The sequence below is a fragment of the Ranitomeya imitator genome, chromosome 8 (genome assembly GCF_032444005.1).
Source record: "Ranitomeya imitator isolate aRanImi1 chromosome 8, aRanImi1.pri, whole genome shotgun sequence".
Classification (NCBI taxonomy): domain Eukaryota; kingdom Metazoa; phylum Chordata; class Amphibia; order Anura; family Dendrobatidae; genus Ranitomeya; species Ranitomeya imitator.
Genome location: NC_091289.1, coordinates 10,648,274 through 10,673,564, shown reverse-complemented (window position 1 = coordinate 10,673,564; position 25,291 = coordinate 10,648,274). Strand labels below are relative to the sequence as shown.

The 25,291-nt window shown below is 42.7% G+C and overlaps 1 long non-coding RNA gene across 1 annotated transcript in view; it reads left to right on the top strand.

The window, feature by feature from the left end:
- The first annotated feature begins 256 nt into the window (after window positions 1-256).
- LOC138647091 (uncharacterized) overlaps window positions 257-25,291 on the top strand; it is an 82,518-nt gene continuing 57,483 nt past the window's right edge. The window contains exon 1 of the long non-coding RNA XR_011314876.1: window positions 257-700. This is a non-coding gene — a long non-coding RNA (uncharacterized lncRNA). The remainder of the gene's footprint in view (window positions 701-25,291) is intronic.

Sequence of the window (25,291 nt, the reverse complement as noted above, 5' to 3'; positions counted from 1 at the left end):
ATTAATAGAATTTCCTCTGTGCTTGAATAAGAAGGTAATTAAATATTCTTCGCATAAAGAATATCAGAGAATTTTCTTTTGCTCGGAGCGGAGATTATGTGGTGGTATCTGCTGTGATAACTCTACGTTTTTATTGCGGTATTACTTGTGCCTGCGCTGAGCTGTGGTTACTCATTCACAGATAGTGTGACAGACACAAGGTCAGCGCTCACGTTGTCGGTGGATAATGTTTTTCCTGGCTTTGATATGGATTTTGCTGTGTGAAGACTAAACAGAATGACTGCGACCTATTTTTTTATTTTAAACATGAGACCAGTCATGCTCCATAATGTAAGATCCTTGCAGCAGGTGCAGCTGCACGGGGGCCCAAGAAGTTACGGGGGCCACTTTCATCTCCAAAGCAGGTGGAATGGTGCATTATGAGGAGCTGTAAGATCGGGAAGGGCCCATATCGTGGTTTTGCACAGGCCATCTTCTGGCCATTGGTCTTCGTGCCATTATCACTCAGCAGGGAAGCTTTCTCTGCCCAGTTTGGCCCTGGCACTGACATTACTGTGACCTCTGAGACGGCAGAGGACTCTCTGTTGGGGTCGTCCCTCTCCTCTGAATCTTTCCCTAATCACCTTTGGTCTGATTGACGTCATGTTATTGTCTCCATGACCAGTTGATGGAACGTCTATGGGACCCAGAAGGTGAAGAGGTAACCCACAACCAAAACGTATAGTATCCCATTATGGGAATGGATGAGTGGAGGGTGGTGATGTTTGTGCCCATATGTTATGCATGTAACGTCCGTTCTATATGAAGATATATGCTTCACCATGATACATCATTTTCCAAGATTGCTGATCTCCTATGATCATGAACCTGACGCATTTCCCATGTATCAGTCAATCTGACATTTGTGAACACCTCTCAATACACAGCCGGCGTGTCCGGATCTGTGCGGGTCACTTATTGTACCCAGTATACGGCCGGCTCTGTAATCGCCCCGCATGGTGGGAGAGTCACAGCTTGTGTCCATATCTTGTTATTCCTCCCTGAAGGTTTTCGGTTCACCTGGAACTTTGACACTGAAAAACACAACAGAAATAACCACAAGATAATAGCTGTGCGTCTCCAGGGTTTATAGAAGAGCGCGATATACCGACCGGCCCAAAGGTCACGCTCCACCCACAACATGGGCCAGAGAACCCGCAGCTCATTCACTGCCGGCGAGCTGAGCGACAACCTCACCTCTGCTACATCCTCACTGCCATCCCGCGGGATAATGGAGAACCGTCTAAATATCTGTTATTTACAAATCTGTCTCTAATGTTAATAATCCAATCTATCTTATCTATGTATCAATCCATCTAATCTGTATCCTTATCGTATGTATCTGATCGCTGCCTGTCTTGTCTAAGTCTCCAATCCTTTGTCTTCTCTATACATCTATCCCTTGTCTTCCTCTATAGATAACAGATGCCAAATCTACAGTTTTTCCAATAAAAAACCCCTTGATTTATTCACCCACAGTACACAACATGTCTATAAAATCCTGCACTCATTAACAATAGGGAAACCATAGGAAATTCATTCTTAATGATGCAGCGGAGGCCGCCATGAGTGTTAAGAAGATGTTTCTCTGTAAATGCACCTCCGACGCGCGCTACATGAGCTACGAGCGCCATGTGTGATCTAAACACGATGGTTCTGCTCAGGTCTCATGACCACTAGAATGTTACACTGCAGATTAAGTGGAGAGCGACAAGCCATGCCTATGGTGCCTGGCATGTCAGAGTGAGGAGACTTCTACGCCATGCATGCTCCTCTGGCAAATTAAATGTGAAAGTTGAGATTCTGGTTTGGCTTTTATCCCAAGTCATATGGCAAGGCTCATTAAAAGGGTTTATATTGACTTTTAGGATTGCTACTTCCACTAGGTGGCGCTAGAGTTTAATTCCTCTCTGATGAGGCAATTTGCATATTCAATTTACCAGAGGAGCATGCAATCTCCTCACTATGACATGTCACTCCGGGCTTGTCACTCCCCACAAGGAGAACATTATTCCTTAGATCCCAGTCTTAAGCCTCTCACATAGCCTAATCAGATCTCATACTTTGCACTGAGGAGGGGCAATAACCTGAAACACAGCGTCTGCAAATTGACATTCTTTTTTTACTTTTATCCTAAGTCATGTGGCTAAACTTGTTAAAAGGGTCAGTATTGACTTTTAGGATTGCTACTTGTAATAAGTGGCCCTAGAATTTACGCCCTCTTTCTCTCTGAAGAGGCAATTTGCGCACGGCAGATAAATGCATGTTTTTATATACCTATTTTTATGCATTTAGCCTGTTATTTTGTTTACAAGTTGCAGCCAGTCTGAACAAGCAGAGCATGGAGGATAGACAGAGCAACAGCAGGTTGATTGTATGTTTTTGAAGATTATATTACTACGTAACTAGTGCCTGCAGTAGGTACATAGCAGTCAATAGCAGAAACATTTAACCAGTGCATTCCTGTGTTTGTCCTCTAGAGGGCAGCAGAGTACTACTGCATGCGATGTATTCTAGCTACAGTGTATCCTAGATTTGTGTAAACTGTCACTTTTATCTAATGTTTCCTACATTGGTGTCATCTTAAAGTGGTTGTTCAAATTTGGAAACATTTTTTTTACGTAAATGCATGCATTTGGGTCTATAAGTAATTTTTCCAACTTTGTGTCATGAACAATATTGCACCGTTTTGCTTTTTCAGGCTTTTTGTTTCACTGCAGTTTAACTTTATGTAGTCTGTAGTCATACATTATTTGAGAGGAGTTGAGAAATAAGATGGATGAGTTACAAACACCCCATCAGACTGTCATAGTGAGCTGACTGACAGACTCTCAGCTGAAGAAGCACGTCCACCAAAGCTTTTATCCTCCTCATATATTGCAATCATCATATTATATAGCACTGTGTATTTACAATTGCTCATTTCGCCTTTCTACTCTAGGTGTATGACATCACGTGATTAAAAACCGACTAGCTGAATCCTTCTTAGCTCTATGTAGAAACAGGAGGTCTATTTTCCCTGTGTGACTCATCAGTCACAGCAAAAGTCCCTGGTAGGGGGGAGGAGGGAGCAGTTGGGTCTGAAGTTAAAGAGGGGAATAAAAAATGCAGGGACAAGAGACTTCCTGTTTTATATAGAGCAGAGAAAAGAGAATTACGTGAGTAGAAAGGCAAAAGGAGCAATTGTCAGTGCACAGTGTTATATAACATGACGACTGCAATACATTAAGAGGATAAAAACTTGGATGGAATGAGTGGTTCTTTAACCATTTACATACCCAGCAATAAACAGTGCAATACAGAGGCTATAAAAGCCAAGGTGGGCACAATGAAATCACATTTCAAAACTAATTTTTAGCCCCAATTATATGCATTTAAATAAAAAAAAAAGTCCCCAAAAATGTTTTCATACATTTTGTACAATTTGTATTAACTCATTCCGACCACTAGGCGGCTTTAGAAGCTCATTCATGTGCAGGAAGATTCCTATAATTGGGTATTTAATAAATAACATAATTGTTATATGTAAAAACAATAACGCATTCAGTCCTGGCCAATGGCCTCCATCAATGCTCATTACATAGGAATTCTTCCAGGTATTGTCTTATTAAATATTTAAACCACCTCCACATGGGTGACTGCAGTTTAGGTGCACTGCCAATTAAAAGCTAAGGTAATCTGACCTCTTTGTTTCATTGCAGCCATTTGGTAAATTCAAAAAAGTTCATTTTTTTCTCATTAATGTTCACTCTGCCCCCCATCTTGTCTGAAAAAATAACAGAAATGTAGAAATTTTGCAAATTTATTAAAAAAAGAAAAACTGAAACATCACATGGTGATAAGTCTTCAGACCCTTTGCTCAGTATTGGTAGAAGCCCCTTTTGAGCTTGTACAGCCATGAGTCTTCTTGGGAATGATGCAACAAGTCTTTCACATCTGGATATGGGGATCCTCGGCCATTCTTCCTGCCATTCATGTTTCCATTCATGTTTCCTTCAATGACAACCAGTCGTCCTGTCCCTGCAGCTGAATAACACCCCCATAACATGATGCTGCCTCCACCATGTTTCACTGTTGGGATTGTATTGGGCAGGTGATGAGCAGTGCCTGGTTTTCTCCACATATACTGCTTAGAATTATCACCATAAAGGTTTATCTTCGTCTCATCAGACCAGATAATCTTATTTCTCATAGTCTGGGTGTCCTTCATGTGTTTTTTTAGCAAACTCTATGGGGGCTTTCATATGTCTTGCACTCAGGGCCGGCTCCAGGTTTTCGAGGGCCCCGGGCGAAAGAGTCTCAATGGGCCCCACCCTTTAACACATACCCCGATTTATGATGCACAGATACGGCAGAGAAATGTATAGTACAATGCCAGATTTCACTTCTTACATGAGTGACAGCTATTGTAGATTCTGCAGTGTATATATACAGGAGGAAAGGTGCTGTGCAGTGTATATATACAGGAGAGGTGCCGTGCAGTGTATATATACAGGAGGAAAGGTGCTGTGCAGTGTATATATACAGGAGAGGTGCTGTGCAGTGTATATATACAGGAGGAAAGGTGCTGTGCAGTGTATATATACAGGAGAGGTGCTGTGCAGTGTATATATACAGGAGGAAAGGTGCTGTGCAGTGTATATATACAGGAGAGGTGCTTTTCTGTTTTGAGTTTTTCTATGAAACAAAGACTTTTCTACATAAACAACGTTGTTTGGTTTTGCGGCCCCAACAGATCTGTGCTACAAAGTAACAGGCGGCTGAGGGACCTGATGCTGAATCCTTTCCACAAACCCTAATGACCCAATTAGTGCCCTGTCATTAGAAGCTCATTAAACGCCTCCCTGTCCCGGGCAGTCATGTACAGTATGGGGGGATCCTGCAGCCCACCCCCTGACTGCTCCATACCATACACTGCCCTCTGTCGCTCTCACTATTATCCTGTGCATTTCTCCGTCATCGTTACCCCATGTTACACTTGTCACCCCCACTACAGAGTAGCGGGGCAGCCAATGTCACCCCCTCCCGGACCCTAATGGCAGCAGGAAATGTCTGCTCCTCTATTGGGTTGGAACCTGATTTAATCAAGGAATAATGTGCATTTGTTGCCGGTGGCTGCAGGGGAAGGGTTAAGTGATGCGATGTCCTTGGTGGGAGCAGTGGCAGCTACTGGGACCTGGACAGACACAACCAATGTTGCTGTGCCTGCACAGTGTGATGTGGAGGAGAGAAGCTGAGACTCCGGAGCAGAAATCACCCACATGCCAGCACTGGGCAGAGTCCCTCCAGTCACCAGCCTGGGGCCACGGGGCCCCAACGTACAGCCCACATGGCAGCAGCTCCCCTTACTCCTGGCATCTGGTTAACCCCATTTATGCGGGTCGGATTGTTATCTTTAAGGTTCAGCAATAACCTTCATACAGATGGGAAAGGGTTAAGCTTCTTCCTACCCCACTGGTGCAGGTTTGGTGCAGCATGCATGTATTCTGGGAGAGCTGGGTGGCTGCAGGTTGCACCCCACCAGCTGCTCCTCCAGACATCACCCACATTTTTAGGCAGCGGAAACAGACAGCAACAGGCTGAGCCACAACTGCAACCACTGCTCTGCTGGATACCATAGCACTCACTCAGGCACTGGTAGGAGCTCCGGAATTTGCCTGATAAACTTCAGCACTGTCTGCAGCCACCCAGGGGGGAGAGCAGAGAATGTGCTCTCTCCGCCCACAATGTCACACTGGCTGCCTTCTGTTAACCCCTATGTGTGCCTGCCTGGCTGCACTGACTGAGTGAGAAGATGCTTGTGTCAGAGCTGGCACATAGGGGTTAAGAGAACGCAGCCAGCAGTGACTGTGGGGGGAGAGAGCATGTTATCTCCTGCTCTGCTCTCCCAGCTGTATCTATGGCAGCATGAGTGGGCCCCCCTCTCTCTCCAGGGCCCCGGCATTTGCCCGGTGTGCCGGGTGCTGACGCCGGCCCTGCTTGCACTGAGGAGAGGCTTCCATCAGGCCACTCTTCCATAAAGGCCCGACTGGTGGAGGCTGCAGTGATAGTTGACTTTGTGGAACTTTCTCCCATCTCCCTACTGCATCTCTGGAGCTCAGCCACAGTGATCTTGGGGTTCTTCGTTACCTCTCTCCCAATGCTCTCCTCCCACGATTACTCGGTTTGGCTGGACGGCCAGGTCTAGGAAGACTTCTGGTGGTCCCAAACTTCTCCATTTAAGGATTATGGAGGCCACTGTGCTCTTAGGAACCTTGAGTACTGCAGAAATTCTGTTGTAACCTTGGCCAGATCTGTGCCTTGCCACAATTCTGTCTCTGAGCTCCTTGGCCAGTTCCTTTGACCTCCTGATTGTCATTTGGTCTGACATGCACTGTGAGCTGTGAGGTCTTATATAGACAGGTGTGCGCCGCTCCAAATCATCTCCTATCAGTTTAATTACACACAGCTGAACTCTAATGAAGGAGAAGAACCATCTCAAGGAGGATCACAAGGAAATGGACAGCATGGGACTTAAATATGAGAGTCTGAGCAAAGGGGCTGAATACTTATGGCCATGTGATATTTCAGTTTTTCTTTTTTAATAAATTTGCAAAAAAAAAATCTAAATTTCTGGGCTTTTTCAGTCAAGATGGGGTGCAGAGTGAACATTAATGAGAAAAAAATGAACTTTTTTGAATTTACCAAATGGCTGCAATGAAACAAAGAGTGAAAAATGTAAAGGGGTCTGAATACTTTCCGTACCCACTGTAGGTTTATGTTATAATTCTGTGTCCTTATAAATGATTCAGAGCAGACATCAGTCACTTTATGAAGGATATAATGATTCTTTATATATTTTATTCGTTTTTCAGCATTTTTTTGCTGAGCAGCTGTAAATATTTTTCCTATTTTGTTTCCAGAAATCTGCTGACATTAGTGTCTGATATTGGGACGGTTCTGTTTTGGTGCCGCTTGTTATTAACTGTCCGTCCCATGAAGGACAAACTGAGCGGCAGCGGAGATTATTTTGGGAGACCCACTTTGGATCAGACTGTGAGGACAGCAGGTCCCAGAACTCTTCTAGGAATTGGATGGCATCGCTGTGCTGGTGCAGTGGGGGTGGGGAAAATACAGAATAAGCCGTCTCACGTGAACCGCTTTAACCCCTTCAATGCCAATGCTATACGCATTTCCTGATTACATAAAAACACACAACTCTGGGAGACACAGGTTGCTGGAATATGCCAACGGCTGCACTCTGGAGCGCACCATCCATGATCCATGGTGGGCGCCACCAGCAGTGACTGCATGATCATACCCTTACCCCGCTAATGAACGCTTATTCCCCCTTATTCGCCACAGCAATGAACATTTCTTACGTTGCAGAAGTGATTGGTGACAGATGGGAAAAATATTGGGAACTTTTCAATTTTAAAGGGAAATTGACATTATATAGCGCTCCAGTGAATTGTAATCAGATCTAATGTCTCGGCTTCAGATCTGATCCACGTCTTCCTGCTAGAAGTCCCTGATATTAGGACGCAGTTGTGTCCATGGTTACCGCTGTGCGGAGCGGGCCATTCTGTGTCCCATGACCGGGCAAGGGTCCAGATCACAGCAGGATCAGCTGTGTCCACCGCAGTTCTGTCACTTCGCCACAGGGGGCAGTCTATTCATGGCCCACAGCTGCCTGTGACCCCTCTAAACTTAACACCTAAACTCCTGGCCTGTGAGATGCTGAGAATTAGTACAGAATTTGTATTTCCTTTTAAAGATCATTTCTTAGGAATCATATTTAGAATTGAGAGTCCTCAGTGGACTGAGGACTCTCAATTCTAAATATTTTATTCTACTGGCTAACACGGTACCAAGATATATATCCTTCTTAGGAATCATCATTCTTCTGTCTAATGCAAGTCCACTTGGTTGTTTCTTATCAGTTTCTGGAACAGGAGAAATCCAATATATCTGCCAATAACAAGACCGGAAAGACCCATCAGGTCATGTTCCCACGTAGCGTAAAAGTTGCATTTTTTCCACACGCACAGAAATCGTGCTTCGCGCCTGCACATTATACTTTGACCTACAGTGGGCAGAGACGAAAACATAAGTACGCACGAACCCGCAGTAGGGGAAAGCAAAGTGCGCCGGCGTGAGCTGCCATTTCTGTGATTTGGACGATGCAGGAGACGTCATCGACGTCAATATAGGAAGGAGGACGGCGAGCAACAGCCGAGGAGAGGGACGGAGAGGCCGAAACTACGGCCATCGGACCAGACCAACCTGGTTTCCATATAGAACGGGAGTGTCAAACTGCATTCCTCGAGGGCTGCAAACAGGTCGTGTTTTCAGGATTTCCTTGCACTGCACAGGTGATAATTTAATCACCAACTCATTATTTGTGTAGGTGATTAAATTATCACCTGTGCAGTACAAGGAAATCCTGAAAACATGACCTGTTTGCAGCCCTCGAGGAATGCAGTTTGACACCCCTGATATAGAACGTGAGAACTTATAAAGGTTTTTGGGGGCTATACAGGGGCAGTTAGGGGGTTATATAAGCATTGATGGAGGGCAGCACAGGTACTGATTAAGGTCATAGCTTTAGTTGTTCTATGACAAAACTTGTGACAGGTTCCCTTTAACTGTCCAAATAAAGTGATGGGATTTCATGACAACTCGTCCAACGTGCATCTGAAGACGCCGTGGGCCTGTGACCGAGAGCCTGTAAAACACAAGTTAAAAAAAAAAGGATGCAAAAAATGCAACTGTGTTTTTAACTGCAGAATCAAAGCTTTTCTGTACTAAAAAAAATGCATTAAAATGATATCAAATCAAGGGTAAAACAAAGCAAAAACACAGTAATCGGGGAACACAGTGATTTGTGTTCTGCAGAAAGCGTGTCGATAAAAAGCAGCAGAAAACCCGCAGCAGAAAAACCGCAGCAGTTATGCTACGTGTGAACACAGTCTTAGTGGGCTTGGGGGACTTGCAGGAACCGGCGCAGCATTCTGGGACTTGTAGTGATGGATACAGCCTGTTAGGACTTGTACTATTTTGGGACTTGTCGTGTGTAGTGGCTGGTATAGCATCCAAGGTAGTTAGTGGCATAAAGACCTTAGCCTTGTAGTGACCATGCAATCCTGCTGGGAGTTGTAGTGCTCCCGCACAGGTTCCAGCACAGTATCTGGCATTTATGATTCATAAACCCCCCGCGCCAGCAGAGACGTGAACCAGACAGATCTGGATCCTTGACTCACAGCTTAGGAAACCTCATGTCTATTTAGAGGATTGTGTCAGAAGTTACGGCTCACAACGGTCTCATGTCAGACACTTTGCCGAGTGAAAAAATGTCGAAAAGAGTAAACATGGTCGTTTCTCGTTAATAATGCACCCCAATAGCGCACTTCCCCCTGAAGTCCCCACTTACTCCACTAATTCATCTTGTGTTGAGCCATTTATTAGTTAAATCTGATCCTGGGAAAGCCTTAGTACTGTGAGGCCGTAATGTCGGCCATATTGGTGGCAGATCGGGGGGCACGCGTAGGTGTCATTATTTTGATAGGGGAAGGGGTAGTTGTCACTTTAAGGCTGGTAAAGCTCGGCGCTGAGTGACGGGTCATGTGAATGTCTGTAAATCATTCGCTTTTCCAAACCAAACAAGGCGACAGTGAAAGCAGCGTCCTTATCACAGCGCGCAGCAGCTGGGGGAACATCAGGCGGCGTTCACACTTAGCGCAAACGTTGAGGAGATTTTCAGCTGCTTTTTTTTGTGCAAAAAGTCTTCTGCACTTAACCGTATAAGCAGAGTGGATGTGATTCCATGAAAGGTCCTGTAAATTGTGCGTTTAATGACGATGACGCTGTGGTACTGTGCGATTTTTTTTTTTGGTGCATTTTTTTTTCTTACCGTGAGCTGTCAATCAAAGTGTCGGGGCTACAGCCACTGCTCTCAGAATAGCCAGTAGTGCTGTGAGTGGTGACCGTACCCGCAGTGTGCACGGCCCCCATTACTGAGAATCGGGGGACCTCGGGAGGAAATACGTTCATTATCTCCCAGACACCATTGTAACACAACCGCAAAACAATAGCGCTCCCCAAGGTGACAGGTTTCCTTTTCTTTTATTGATTTTTTTTGTTGTTTTTTTTTTTTTTTCATTGTAGCAAATTATTGTTTGTTCTTCATTATTTATTTTAAAAGTTTAACATTTCTTTGTATTTTTGGCCTCTGGTTGGTACTTTTAACATTTATGGGTCGGTATTAGGGACCATGTGAGGACGTGCACTCTGAATATTGAGATTCTTCCTGACAGGACATAATGTTCTACGGAGATCTGAGAATTTACTGTGCAGAAGTTGCACAGAGTGATCTCTGCTTTCCTGGGAAACGTCTGATCCACTGAAACCACATTCAGACATCCATGAATCGCACACGTGTTCTGCCAGTGATTTTCATGTATAGAACATGTATGTCTATGGCACTGTGGACAGTGCTCAGTTTGCAGCATTTTCTGGCAGAAGACCCTTCATCAGGAGCAGTGCACTATCCTTTCTCCCAACTGGCGTTTAAAAAAACGAAAGTGGAAAACAACATTGAGAAGATAGAACATATGGACAGCAGAGTGGATTTACACTAAAAATGCACAACGGAGTCTTTCAAGTGTTTAAAGGGAACCTGTCACCCCGTTTTTTGAGATTGAGATATAAATACTGTTAAATAGGGCCTGCGCTGTGCGTTACTATAGTGTATGTAGTGTACCCCGATTCCCCACCTATGCTGAGAAATACATTACCAAAGTCGCCGTTTTCGCCTGTCAATCAGGCTGGTCTGGTCAGGTGGGCGTGGTGACATCGCTCTTTTCTTCCCCAGCTTTCCGTTGGTGGCGTAGTGGTGTGCGCATGCCCAGAGTTCCTAATCCCCTGCGCGCACGTGAAGCAAAAGCGCGCGTTCTGCGCTATTGCCCCTGTCATCGGTGGGGGCGGCCATCTTCCTGGGGCCGCGCGTGCGCAGATCGAGTGCTCTGCTGCACGGGGCTTCAGGAAAATGGCCGCGGGATGCCGCGCGTGCGCATTAGAGATCGCGCCGGCCATTTTCCCAAAGCCGAGTTTGCATCTTTGCATTTTTTAAATATTACACTTATCCTAAGGCTAAGCACACAGCGTATAAATAAATCATCTGAATTTCATCTGACCATTTTCTCTCATTTTTCATCCATATGGAATCCGGTTTTACACATCAGCAGTTATTAAAATCTTACAAAACCAAATATGCAAATTCGGTCCACGAAAAACATTTCTCATGTGCACTGCCACATTGAATAACATTGGCTTGAGGGCTGCTGGTTTTTTCATAGACTGCACTAGAACCGAAAATACGTTCGTGTGAACATTCCCTTACTTTACACTGACTTTCTCTGTGATCTCAAATTAAAGTAACTTTACTACAGATGGAAATACACAGTGTATAGTTTGGACACACCTCATTTAAAGATTTTTTTTGTATTTTCATGACTATGAAAATTGTACATTCCCACTGAAGGCATCAAAACTATGAATTAACACATGTGGAATTATATACTTAACAAAAAAGTGTGAAACAACTGAAATTATGTCTTAATATTCTAGATTCTTCAAAGTAGCCACCTTTTGCTTTGATGACTGCTTTGCACATTCTTGGCATTCTCTTGATGAGCTTCAAGAGGTAGTCACCGGGAATGGTCTTCCAACAATCTTGAAGGAGTTCCCAGAGATGCTTAGCACTTGTTGGCCCTTTTGCCTTCACTCTGCGGTCCAGCTCACCCCAAACCATCTCGATTGGGTTCAGGTCTGGTGACTGTGGAGGCCAGGTCATCTGGCGCAGCCACCCATCACTCTCCTTCTTGGTCCAATAGCCCTTACACAGCCTGGAGGTGGGTTTGGGGTCATTGTTCTGTTGAAAAATAAATGATGGTCCAACTAAACACAAACCGGATGGAATATTATGCCGCTGCAAGATGCTGTGGTAGCCATGCTGGTTCAGTATGCCTTCAATTTTGAATAAATCCCCAACAATGTCACCAGCAAAGCCCCCCCACACCATCACACCTCCTCCTCCATGCTTCACGGTGGGAACCAGGCATGTAGAGTCCAGCCGTTCACCTTTTCTGCGTCACACAGAGACACGGTGGTTGGATCCAAAGATCTCAAATTTAGACTCATCAGACCAAAGCACAGATTGCCACTGGTCTAATGTCCATTCCTTGTGTTCTTTAGCCCAAACAAGTCTCTTCTGCTTGTTGCCTGTCCTTAGCAGTGGTTTCCTAGCAGCTATTTTACCATGAAGGCCTGCTGCACAAAGTCTCCTCTTAACAGTTGTTGTACAGATGTGTCTGCTGCTAGCACTCTGTGTGGCATTGACCTGGTCTCTAATCTGAGCTGCTGTTAACCTGCGATTTCTGAGGCTGGTGACTCGGATAAACTTATCCTCAGAAGCAGAGGTGACTCTTGGTCTTCCTTTCCTAGGACAGTCCTCATGTGAGCCAGTTTCTTTGTAGCGCTTGATGGTTTTTGCAACTGCACTTGGGGACACTTTCAAAGTTTTCCCAATTTTTCGGACGGACTGACCTTCATTTCTTAAAGTAATGATGGACACTCGTTTTTCTTAACTTAGCTGCTTTTTTCTTGCCATAATACAAATCCTAACAGTCTATTTAGTAGGACTCTCAGCTGTGTATCCACCAGAGTTCTGCTCAACACAACTGGTGGTCCCAATCCCATTTATAAGGCAAGAAATCCCACTCATTAAACCTGACAGGGCACACCTGTGAAGTGAAAACCATTCCCGGTGACTACCTCTTGAAGCTCATCAACAGAATGCCAAGAGTGTGCAAAGCAGTCATCAAAGCAAAAGGTGGCTACTTTGAAGAACCTAGAATATAAGACATATTTTCAGTTGTTTCACACTTTTTTATTAAGTATATAATTCCACATGTGTTAATTCATAGTTTTGATGCCTTCAGTGTGAATTTACAATTTTCATAGTCATGAAAATACAGAAATATCTTTAAGGGCTCCTTTCCACTTGCGAGGAAAACGGACGAGTGCAATCCGATAAAAAAAAAAAAAAAAAATCGGATTGCACTCGGACCAATGTTTTTCAATAGGTGACATTCCATATGCGATTTTTTCTCAGCCAAAATCGGACTGAGAAAAAAATCGCAGCATGCTGTGTATTGCTGCGATTCTCGGACGAGACTCACCAATGCAAGTCAATGGGTGCGAGAAAAAAATGCACAGCACTCGCACCATGCGAGTGCTGTCCGATTTTTACGCACCGGTATCCTTTGAAAAGTCGGCAATTCAGCGCAGTGTACATTAAAATCACACTGACAGGTTAGATGAGAGTAGATATATACACATAGAATAGATATATACACATAGAATGGCTAAAAACATCTGCCCCCAGCCACCCCAGAAAAGGCACATCTTATAAAAATCATGGAGACGTGCAATCTGGCATTGTAAAATAATCCTGTTTGTCGGGACATTTAGGCAGTGAAATCACATATTTGTGTCTGAATTTTATAAAAGGTTCATTTTATGGAAGCAAAGAGTTGTGCAGATTTTTCATTAAAAAGCACATATGGGTTTCCTTAAAAAAAAGCCAATAAAGCTCAGGTCACATACTGACATTTCCAGGTCACTGCAGAACTTTCCCTGTGATTTTTTTGGCATGGTGAATCAATCATTGTTTCTATGCCAATGTGCAGAAAAAAGTAGAATGGTTTTCATTTCATTTTTTATTGGGGGAAAGGAAATATTTATTCGGGGAGGAACAAGGTAAAAAGAAGAAAGTGAAAGGAACAAAGGAAGAACTCAGATTTATACAATCAGATATATAGGAGAAGATAATTTTATGTTTATAAGTATAATAGCTTCAGGAAATATGTAACATACTTTCACAGTAATGCAATCAAAAATAGACATAGATCATAATTGTCCAAGCCAATGACTAACATAAAAAGTTTCCTAGTATTGAATTCCAAAATCAATTTGTTCCAATAAAACTTTCCCACAGGGATATAAACATGACCAAGCTTCCCACTTATTTTTAAATTTTTCATACCTATTATTTGCTATGGCATATTTGTATTCATAAAACCTATAAAGAGAATGGAATGTCAAATGATGTCAGTATTTCTTAAATTGTGCTCTCCATATTACGAAGGGCTTATTTAGACATGGTATGCAAAAATTGGTCAGAGTTTCAGCAGAGTTTGCTCAGTGTCAGTTTTGCCATCAGAGTTTCAACAGTTTTTCTTAGAAGAAAAAGAAAAAAAAAATGATGAAATGGCCAGCAGAGAGATTGCGGAATGATATCTGATTTTTTTCACGGATGCATAGACTTGCATTTGAGTTTGATTTGACACTTGGATAAATATTGTAGGCGTGTCTGTGACGTTGTGAGGATCTCTCAGTCCGAGGAGAAACATTAGAGATGTGAACGTCCCCATAGACTATCTCTGGATCCAGGGTCGGACTGGCCCACCGGAGAACCGGAAGATTCTCAGGTGGGCCCAGACACTGACATTTGCTGGCATACAGAGCCAGCTGCTGCCTAGGGTCCCCGCTGCTCCAGGGGCTCCAACCAGTGGTGTGCCGCTAATAGCGGCACACTACGCAGCTTCAATGGGGCCCAGTCAGGGAAACCTGCCCAATGCCAGCGGAGCAGCAGCGGGTGACAGGAGGCAGGTGCCGGCTGCTGCTAAGGCCTGTGCCCGCTGCTAAAGAAAAATGAATATTCACTGTTCCCCATGCCCATGGGCGTGGAGAGCAGTGAATAGTCATTTCACTTTAATAGTGAGCAGTGTTAGTCACGGCTAACATTGCCCACTATCATGGCAGGCAGACTAGTGCCCCCGCTCCTCCAGGGGCCCCCAGCCCACGTGGCTGCTATGGAGACCGCAAGTCAGGGGAGCCCGGCACCAGCGCCGCTCCCCAGGTCGTGTCGCATTCAACTGTATCGGCATCATAAATGCCAATATAGTTGACAGTAATAATGGAGGAGAGAGCGTCAGACAGAAGTTAGTGAGGAAACACTTAGCTAACATAAATTAATTCAAGTCTCCAGGTCCAGATGAATTATACCCCAGAGTACTGAAGGAGATTGCAGAATAAATTTGTGAACCACTCTCCATAATTTTTGAAAATTCTTAGAGAACAGGAGAAGTCCCAGAAGACTGGAGAAGAGCAAATGTTGTTTCTATCTTCAAAAAGGGGAAGAAGGTGGACCCAGGGAACTATAGGCCGGTGAGTCTGACTTTCATACCAGGAAAGATCTTTGAACAAATTATTAAACAACATGTATGTAAGTACCTGGATAAGAATGAAGTGATTAAACAGAGTCAGCATGGGTTTGTAACTAATAAGTCATGTCAGACTAACTTAATTTCCTCCTATGACAGAATCACTGACTGGGTGGATCAGGGAAATGCTGTAGATATACTATATCTTGACTTCAGCAAAGCATTTGACAAAGTATCTTACGCCATCCATATTGAAAAAAATGACTAAGTATGGAATGGACAAGGAAACTGTTAGGTGGATTCACAACTGGCTTCGTGATCGGACCCAAAGAGTGGTCGTAAATGGCTGCACATCCAGTTGGAAGAATGTCTTAAGTGGGGTACCACAGGGTTCTGTCCTAGGCCCTGTATAGTTCAACATATTTATCAATGATTTAGATGAAGGAATTGAGGGTACACTGATTAAATTTGCTGATGACACAAAGCTAGCAAGGATAGCTAATACTAGAGAAGAGAGAGAGAGAGAGGATTCAAAAAGATAAATAAACTGGAGCAGTGGGCAGCAACTAACAGAATGTTTTTTTTTAACAAGGAAAATTGCAAAGTACTACATCAGGGCAATAAAAATGAAAAAAGCATATACAGAATGGGAGGAATAGGGCTAAGCAACAGCACATGTGAAAAAGACTTGAGTATTCTAAGAGATCATAAACTTAACATGAGTCAACTGTGTGATGCAGCAGCAAAAAAGGCAAATGCAATTCTGGGATGTATTAACAGAAGCATACAGTCTAGATCATGTGAAGTCATTATTGCCCTCTACTCCTCTTTGGTCTGACCTAATCTGGAATACTGTGTCCAGTTTTGGGCCCGACATTTTAAAAAAGACATCAACAAACTGGAACAAGTTCAGAGAAGAGCGACCAGAATTGTGACCAGTCTGCAAACTATGTCCTATGAGGAACAGTTACAGCATTTGAGAATGTTTAGCTTGCAAAAAAGAAGACTGAGAGGAGAATTAATAGCTGTCTACAAATATCTCAAGGGCTGTCACATTGTAGAAGGATTATCTGTATTCTCATTTGCACAAGGAAAAACTAGAAGCAATGGGATGAAACAGAATGGGAGGAGACACAGATTAGATATTAGAAAAAACTTTTTGACAGTGAGGGTGATCAATGAGTAGAACAGGCGGCCACGAGAGGTGAGGTGGTGAGTCCTCTTTCAATGGAAGTCTTTAAACAGAGGCTGGACAGACATCTGTCTGGGATGATATAGTGAATCTTACTTTGAGCAGGGGGTTGGACCAGATGACCCAGGAGGTCCCTTCCAACTCTACCATTCTATGATTCTATGACATACATACACGTATATATAGTTATATACAGTTGTGTACTTTGCTTAATGGCATCTTCTTCCCACGCATTTCCCCCTCTCTTTTAAACCTTTCAGGGGTTCATCAGGGAATTCCTTTAATCAGAACCAGAAAAGTAGACCATAAGCTGCGCTGCAATCAGGATAACAGCTCACGGGCCCAGGCAATATGCCACCACATAGCCTCCTACATACGAGCCACCCTATATACATTGTGAGCCCACACACAGCCCCCTACATACAATATGAGCCCCCACATAGCCTCCAATATACAACTTGGTAGGCTAGATGTCCAGCAACAGATCTGGAGAGGTAAGTGTTAAAACAACTATTTATTTAAAAAAAATATTTTTATAATATGATATTTTTATATCATATTAGTAAAAATTGCATATCCCTGGGAATGCAACTGCACATTTCAAATTACTTGTCCTTATTCATAGCCTCCTATATATAGTATAAGCCAACACACAGCTCCCTATAGAACAATAATTTTATTTCTATAGCGGCAACATATTCCGCGGCACTTTACAGTATGAGCCCCCATATAGCCTCCTATATACACAATATGAGTCCGCACACATCTCCCTATACACATTATGAGCCCCACATAGTCTCCTATATAAGATATGAGTATCACATAACTCCCTATATACAGTATAAAATCTTCACATAGTAAGCCATGTACAGTACAAGCCCACACATAGCCCATATGTATAGGAGCACATCCCATACACAATTGTAAAAAAAAAAAAAAAAACCATACCATGCTCACCTTGCCCCAGTTCCACTGGCGCTCTGCTCTAGTTCCCCAGGCTCCACTTCCACTTGTGGCACAGACATACTGGCGCGCGCCGGTAGATGACATCATCTCCGAAGCTGCTCTGCTATTCTGTATCGTTAGCAGTGGAGCTCCGGGAATGCTCCTTGTCGGGGACTGTGCGCCAGTCGGTGCCACTCAAAACAATGAGGGCAATCTGGTCATGGCCCCCACCCCAGCGGTAGCCCAGATTGCCTCTCATTGTAATCCACCTATGCATTGGTGCATAAAGACAGCATTTCTTTTTACTATCCCATGTGCAGACTGCAGCTGCTGTTTTATGTGCATATACAACCCCTGGCAAAAATTATGGAATCACCGGCCTTGGAGGATGTTCATTCAGTTGTTTAATTTTGTAGAAAAAAAAGCAGATCACAGACCTGGCACAAAACTAAAGTCATTTCAAATGGCAACTTTCTGGCTTTAAGAAACAGTAAAAGAAATCAAGAACAAAAAATGTGGTAGTCAGTAATGGTTACTTTTTGTGCGCCGCACAACGCAAATGTGAACGTAGCCTAATAGAAACACTGCACAACGTCTGCATTTTTCAGCCACTCCAGGTTTTGGCATCTAAATACTGATGTAAAAATACTCAATGTGTGAATGTGGCCTAATAGATAAGATAGCTAGAGGAGACATTCTGCAGTTCATCCAGAGGCCATAGGTCATGGAATAGGCAACTTATATGAAGCTTCCTCTTCAAAAAGTATTTCCTATTGCATAAGAACACCATGAGTCACATTGTCACATTATAGGCTGCTGTATAGTGTGTATCAGGTGATTTTAATTAGCAGGAGACTGCAAAGTAAGGGGTCTAGCCCATTTTGGCTCTCACTGAAGAGCTGGAGGAAGGTGAGTTTAAGTGCTCCTTTCTTTTTGGTGTTGGTGCTGTGTGGCGGCCATTGTTGCTGTGGCTTTGTGCTGGTGGGGCGGCGCGGTCTGGAGTCATGGGGACTCAGTCTTGCAGCATGGGTGCTGTGGGGCAACAGGCCGTCCGCCCTGCTGGTGCATGGCCGCTGTGGCGGTGGGCGCCGCACGGCTCCGCTCCGTTAGGGCGATAGGACCCACTACGAGGTTTGCCGTGAAGTGGCAGTGGGCTTCATACAGTCTGATCAGAATGTTAAACTGAAAACCTCATATTCAGTTGTATTAATTTTTGCCTAGCGGCTTTAGATCAACGTATGATTTTGGGATGTGCGGTTCATGCTCTTTTTTTTTTTTTCTTTTTTTTTTTTTCTTTTTATAGAGTAGATAGTAACCGCACATGTCTGACCTCGGCTTTGTATACTGATATCATGCAATCTTTTTTATTTTTGTGTGCAGGTAGGTAAGTCCGAATATTTTACCCATTTTAAGACATAAAATGTTCAATGTTGCCTTTGAGTTTTTCTCCTGGAGAGATAAAAATAGGCAATATTGATATTTTTCATTAGAGTTTCCCTGCGCTGCTGCTATTTTCCCCCCTGGTTTTCTCTTGTGGTCCGATGCAGACCACAGTGTTGACTCGCTGATGACCACAATGGATTCTGGGAAGGAGACTGAAATGAATAGACGGAGTGTGCAGGGGACCGAAGTAAGGCTTTAATCCGCTGTGGTCAACATGAAAGGTTTCTTATTCTGTCCTAAGACCCACAAAAACACAGGAGCCATATTTACTAAACTGCCTCGTTATTATAAATCTATCCATCTTCGGGTGAAGATATAGCGGGTGACAACATTGTAGAGTAAGCCGCACCGCTGAGGGCGCACAATATTAATATGTGGGAGAAGCGACCAATTCTGAAAGTTGTATAATTTGTAAAGCGCTGCGGAATATGTTGGCGCTATATAAATAAAAATTATTATTATTATTATAGTGATATGAATATATAAACAAAGAAAAAGAAAAAAAAAAAACAACCAGCACTCCCAATGTGAACACATGCAAGCTGCAAGCTGTATCATATAGATATAAAGAAACACAGCAGCACATGTATATGAATCTAGGCCATGTGAAAACACAGACAAATATTCGATATGAATCATACTACTCAAAAAAAAATTTTCATAAAATTTTTTTTGACATTTTTTTCATAAAACTTACAGTTATAGATAAAATGAAGATTCTTAGCGCATAAATTGGCCAATTCATGTGTGCCCATCAACCACGGCAAGGTGATCTCCCTCTGATGGGTCCTACTCTACTGTACATGCCACTCTTGGGCCACCAGCCTACAACTTAGGACAAACATGTCACTCTGGGCTAAACCTACAATTTATGGGCAAGTAGAGATGATTACCGCCACCTGCAAGGTCAATGGGAGGAGTGCAAGATCAGTCTGGATGCAGCCACATCCATACACTAAACAAAGAAAAAAAAAAAAAAAGAGTGGCATGTACAGTAGAGTAGGACCCATCAGAGGGAGATCACCTTGCCGTGGTTGATGGGCACACATGAATTGGCCAATTTATGCGCTAAGAATCTTTATTTTATCTATAACTAAGTTTTATGAAAACATTTTTTTGGAAAACATTTTTATGAAAAAATATTTTTGAGCAGTATGATTCATATCGAATATTTGTCTGTGTTTTCACATGGCCTAGATTCATATACATGTGCTGCTGTGTTTCTTTATATCGATATGAATATATATATATATAATTGTCTAAGGTCCACTTCCGTCTGTTTGTCTGTCGCGGAAATCCCGAGTTGCTGACTGGTTGCGGCCGGCTGGGCGCAACCAATCAGCGACAGGCACAGTCTGACCGTAAATTGGCCCCTCCATACTCCCCTCCAGTCAGCACCCACATAGCGTTTTAGCAGTCCGTTAAATGGACTGCGTTACACCGTGGCATAACGCGGTGTAATGCAGTCCGTTAATGCTGCCATTAACCCTGTAAGTGTGACCAACTTTTTACTATTGATGCTGCCTATGCAGCATCAATAGTAAAAACATATAATATTAAAAATAATTTAAAAAAAATCATTATATTCTCACCTTCCGGCGTCCGCAGCAACCTTTCCCGCTCCTCACGACGCTCCGGTCCCAAGAATGCATTGCAGCAATGACCCCAGATGACGTATCGGTCTCGGGAGACCACTACATCATCACAGGTTATTGCCGCAAGGCATTACTGGGAATGGAGCGTCGCGAGGAACATCGCTAAAGGCCTGGGCTGGATCCGGAAGGTGAGTATATAACTATTTTTTATTTTTATTCTTTTTTTTAACAGGGATATGGTGCCCACACTGCTATATACTGCGTGGGCTGTGCTATATACTACATGGGCTGTGCGATATACTACGTGGGCTGTGCTATATACTACGTGGGCTGTGCTATATACTGCGTGGGCTGTGCTATATACTGCGTGGGCTGTGCTATATACTGCGTGGGCTGTGCTATATACTACGTGGGCTGTGCTATATACTACGTGGGCTGTGCTATATACTACGTGGGCTGTGCTATATACTACGTGGGCTGTGAGACTCTTTCGCCCGGGGCCCTCAAAAACCTGGAGCTCGCAATGGCTTCACTGATTGTTCGCGGCCAGCTACAGACACAGTCAAGCCGCGAATTGGCGCAGGATTTGAACCACACTTTGCTAATTGGTCACACCCAGATCCTGTGTATTCATTGTATTATTCTGAAATCTTCATAAATAAACTACATACATATTCTGGAATACCCGATGCATTAGAATCGGGACACCATCTAGTATACAATATTGTAGAATATATTAAAAGATGTTGCCAAGCTTAAAAGGTAGATTAGTCATACAAAGTGTAAAATGATATTCAGGCAGAGTGGAAAGGCAAAAATGCATTATTACATACAGTGGCATGTAAAAGTTTGGGCACCCCTGCGCAGAATTACGGTTATTGTGAACAGTTAAAGCAAGTTAAAGATGAAATGATCTGTAAAGGGATAAAGTTAGAGATTTCCTTTATATTTCAGGCAAAAAAATCATTTTTTTTAAATTTCAAACATTATAAAAAAAGAAAATGGACCGATGCGAAAGTTTTGGCACCCTTGGAGATTTGTGTGCTCCGATAACTTTGATCATAGTTTCAGACCCTAATTAGCCTGTTAGTGAAGAAACCATAACCCTATCATCATTAGGAAAGGCCAGGTGATGCAAATTGGCCAGCTTTAAAAATCCCAGCCTCCTTTAACCTTGTGCCAAAAAACAGCAGCCATTGATTCTTACAAGTAGCTGCCTAGCACTCTCAAAATGAAAATGGTGGAGGCCCACAAAGCATGAGAAGGCTATAAGAAGATAGCAAAGCGTTTCAAGTTGCCCTTTCCTCAGTTCAAAATGTAATTAAAAAATAGCAGTTACCAGGAACAGTGGAGGTCAAGATAAGGCATGGAAGACCAAGCAAAATTTCAGTGAGCTGTTCGTAGGATTGATAGGCAAAACAGAACCCCCTCCTGACTGCATAAGCCCTTCAGAAAGCTTTAACACTCTCTGGAGTTGTGGTACATTGTTCTACTGTTCAGAGACACCTGCACAAATATGATCTTTATGGAAGAGTCATCAGAAGAAAACCTCTCCTGAATCTACATAATAAAATTCAGGGTCAGAAGTATGCAAAAGAACATCTAGACAAGCCTGATGCATTTTGGAAACAAGTCATGTGGACTGATGAGGTTAAAATAGATGCTGCACCCTCTCATAGGGTATCATGCAGCTCACCCCCGATAGGGTATCATGCAGCTCACCCCCCCCCCCATAAGGTATCATGCAACTCACCCCCCATATACAACCAGGACTCACTGGCCCAGTCCGACCCTGGAGGTGGATCAATCATGCTTTGGGGTTGTGTTGGAGCCAATCCACAAAAGACTAACTCAAAGGTGTGAGCTGAAGGATTACAATGACCCTCACTGGCCCCTGATCTTAACATCATTGAAAATCTATGGCTAGATCTCAAAAGAGCAGTGCATGCAACACGACCCAGGAATCTCACAGAACTGAAAGAATTGTCCAAGTAAGAATGAGTGAAAATACCTCAAACAAGAACTGAAAGACTTGTCTGGCTACAAAAAACGTGTACAAGCTGTAACACTTTCAAAAGAGGTGCTACTAGGTACTAACGATGCAGGGTGCCCCAACTTTTGCATCTGCCCATTTTTCCTTTTGTAATTTTTAAAATGTAAAAGATGAGAATATTGTTTTTGCTAAAATACAAAGTGTCATCTTTAACTTTAGCCCTTTTAGAGAATGATTTTATCTTCAACTTGTGAACTTATTAACAATACAGTTAATAAGTTCACAATAACAGTAAAATTTGACCAGGAATGCTCAAACTTTTACATGCCACTGTATATTTACATAGGTGTGCCCAGCTTGAAGAAATATATACTATCGGGACATTAAGACACCAAGAACAGCTTTAAAATAGTATGTATTGCCTAAAATAGAAGGTACTTAGTGCGCAGCAGCAATAGAAAGACATACCAGGATTGCATGAGTGCAAATTACCATATATTGTAAAGAAAGTAAATGAATAATAAGTAACATTAGTTTAGAAGAGTGGCCCCAACATCTCCTGCGCCCGATGTACGCATCGCCTCTGCTTCTTCCAAGGGGCGGATAAAAGTAGTAGTTATATTCTTATACATAGGGAGCACTATTACAGTAGTTATATTCATGTACATAGGTGCAGTATTATAGTGGTGATATTATTGTACATAGGAGCAGTATTATAGTAGTTATATTCTTGTATATAGGAGCAGTATTATAGTAGTTATATTCATGTACATAGGAGCAGTATTATAGTAGTTATATTCTTGTATATAGGTGCAGTATTATAGTGGTGATATTATTGTACATAGGAGCAGTATTATAGTAGTTATATTCTTGTACATAGGGAGCAGTATTATAGTAGTTATATTCTTGTACATAGGGGCAGTATTACAGTAGTTATATTCATGTACATAGGGGCAGTATTATAGTAGTTATATTCTTGTACACGGGGCAGTATTATAGTAGTTATATTCTTGTACATAGGAGCAGTATTATAGTAGTTATATTCTTGTACATAGGGGCAGTATTATAGTAGTTATATTCTTGTACATAGGGGCAGTATTATAGTAGTTATATTCTTGTACATAGGGGCAGTATTATAGTAGTTATATTCTTGTACATAGGGGCAGTATTATAGTAGTTATATTCATGTACATAGGAGCAGTATTATAGTAGTTATATTCTTGTATATAGGTGCAGTATTATAGTGGTGATATTATTGTACATAGGAGCAGTATTATAGTAGTTATATTCTTGTACATAGGGGCAGTATTATAGTAGTTATATTCTTGTACATAGGGGCAGTATTATAGTAGTTATATTCTTGTACATAGGGGCAGTATTATAGTAGTTATATTCTTGTACATAGGGGCAGTATTATAGTAGTTATATTCTTGTACATAGGAGCAGTATTATAGTAGTTATATTCTGGTACATAGGGAGTAGTATATATATATATATATATATATATATATATATATTCGTCTAAGGGGTAATTCCGTCTGTCTGTCAAGGAAATCCCGCATCCCTGATTGGTCGCGGCTGGCAGGCACAGTCCGCCCGCGAAGTCGCCCTTCCTAGTCTCCGTCAGTGCCTCCTCCATACTCCCCTCCAGTCAGCGCTCACACAGGGTTAATGGCTGCGTTACACCGCATTATGCCGCGGTGTAACGCAGTCAGTTAGCACTGCTATTAACCCTGTGTGACCAAGTTTTTACTATTGATGCTGCCTATGCAGCATCAATAGTAAAAAGATCCAATGTTAAAAATAATAAAAAAAAAATAAAAAATCATTATATACTCACCTTCTGGCGCCTTTCCCACTCCTCGCGACGCTTCGGTCCTAAGAATGCATTGCAGTCTCGCAAGATGATGACGTAGCGGTCTCGCGATACCCCTACATCATCATCTCGCGAGACCGCAATGCATTCTTTGGACCGAAACGTCGCGATGAGCATCGGTAAATGCCTCGCCTGGAACCGGGGGCTGCCGGAAAGGGAGTATATAACTATTTTCTATTTTAATTCTTTTTTTTTTTTTTTTTTTTTTTTAACAGGGATATGGTGCTCACATTGCTATATACTACGTGGGCTGTGTTAGATACTATGTGGCCTGTGTTATATACTGCGTGGGCTGTGCTATACACTGCGTGGGCTGTGTTATACACTGCGTGGGCTGTGCAATATACTACGTGGCTGTGCTATATACTATGTGGCTGTGCTATATACTATGTGGCTGTGCTATATACTACGTGGCTGTGCTATATACTACGTGGCTGTGCTATATACTACGTGGCTGTGCTATATGCTATGTGGCTGTGTTATATGCTATGTGGCTGTGCTATATGCTATGTGGCTGTGCTATATTTCTCTGCTGTATCTGTGCATCATGAATCGTGGTATGTGTTAAAGAGGGGGGCCCACTGAGACTCTTTCGCCTGGGGCCCTCAAAAACCTGGAGCCAGCCCTGGCTTCACTGATTGGTCATGCCCAGCCAGCTGAATCCTGTGTATAAATTGCATTATTCTGAAAACTTCATAAATAAACTACATACATATTCTAGAAAACCCGATGCGTTAGAATCGGACCACCATCTAGTAGTAGTTATATTCTTGTACATAGGGAGCAGTATTATAGTAGTTATATTCCAGTACATAGGAGCAGTATTATAGTAGTTATATTCCTGTACATAGGAGCAGTATTATAGTAGTTATATTCTTGTACATAGGGGGCAGTATTATAGTAGTTATATTCCTGTACATAGGGGGCAGTATTCTATTTTTG